Below are 983 nucleotides of genomic sequence, written 5' to 3' on the forward strand. Positions count from 1 at the left end.
TTCAGAAGGATCACAAAAAGAAGGCCATAAAACTCTTCTTCAACAACCTTCTACCACTCCCTTACAATGAGTTGGTGGAGGTTCTTCTAGTTCACGCACTCAAGGTCGAGGCCGGGGACGCGGACGAGGAAAGATCAATTTAATTGTTGAACGGACTAGACCAACTATCAACATTGGTGAGGATGACAGTTCTGAAGATGAAGTAATGATGACAAAGCAGAAGAAACCTCAGTACGAGATATCCCTAGAAGATACAGAGAGTAATGAATATGAAACAATCTATGATGGGATAAACCACTATGTGAATACTATGACCCTCACTCCGATTCTCCCTCAAAAGGTCAAGAGTTTGGAGGTCAAGGAAGTTTGTAGTGTTAGTTCAAAGCTGATCAAATCTTACCGTGCTTCTACCTCTACTGAGGTTGAAAAACATGTAAATTTGGATGTTGATTCTAATGAATTAATGGAATTACCTTTTCGTTTCTTCTCGCATTGTGTTCAAAAGTTAATTCAACAGGACACTTACCAAAATAAATGCCAAAAAATAAATTTCAACTTTTTTAAAAACTATGGAATGCTAAAAGTTGAACTCCCAATTCTAAAGAATGTCTCAGATTTGGTACAGTTGGACCAGTCGATGATTCTGATGTTTGCATGGTTGTTACTAGTGAGTCAGAAGAGGATTGCCTCGATGTAGAGGATGACTCTACTGATCAACCAATAGAAGATTCTCCGCTAGAATTTGCGGAGAAAATTAAATCTACTATCGATGAATTGAAAGAGATTAACCTCGGGACTAAAGAACGACCCCGAGCTACATTTATAAGTTCTCTACTTTATGACGAAGAATCTGCATAATTGGTCAAACTATTAACAGAATTCAAAGATTGCTTAGCATGGAGCTACGATGAAATGCCAGGACTGTTAGCAGAGGCTGCAGTCCATAAACTTTGGGTGGACAAGAATATAACCCCAGTAAAACA

Source organism: Phalaenopsis equestris, unplaced genomic scaffold (genome assembly GCF_001263595.1).
Source record: "Phalaenopsis equestris unplaced genomic scaffold, ASM126359v1 Scaffold220874, whole genome shotgun sequence".
In the NCBI taxonomy this organism is placed as follows: domain Eukaryota; kingdom Viridiplantae; phylum Streptophyta; class Magnoliopsida; order Asparagales; family Orchidaceae; genus Phalaenopsis; species Phalaenopsis equestris.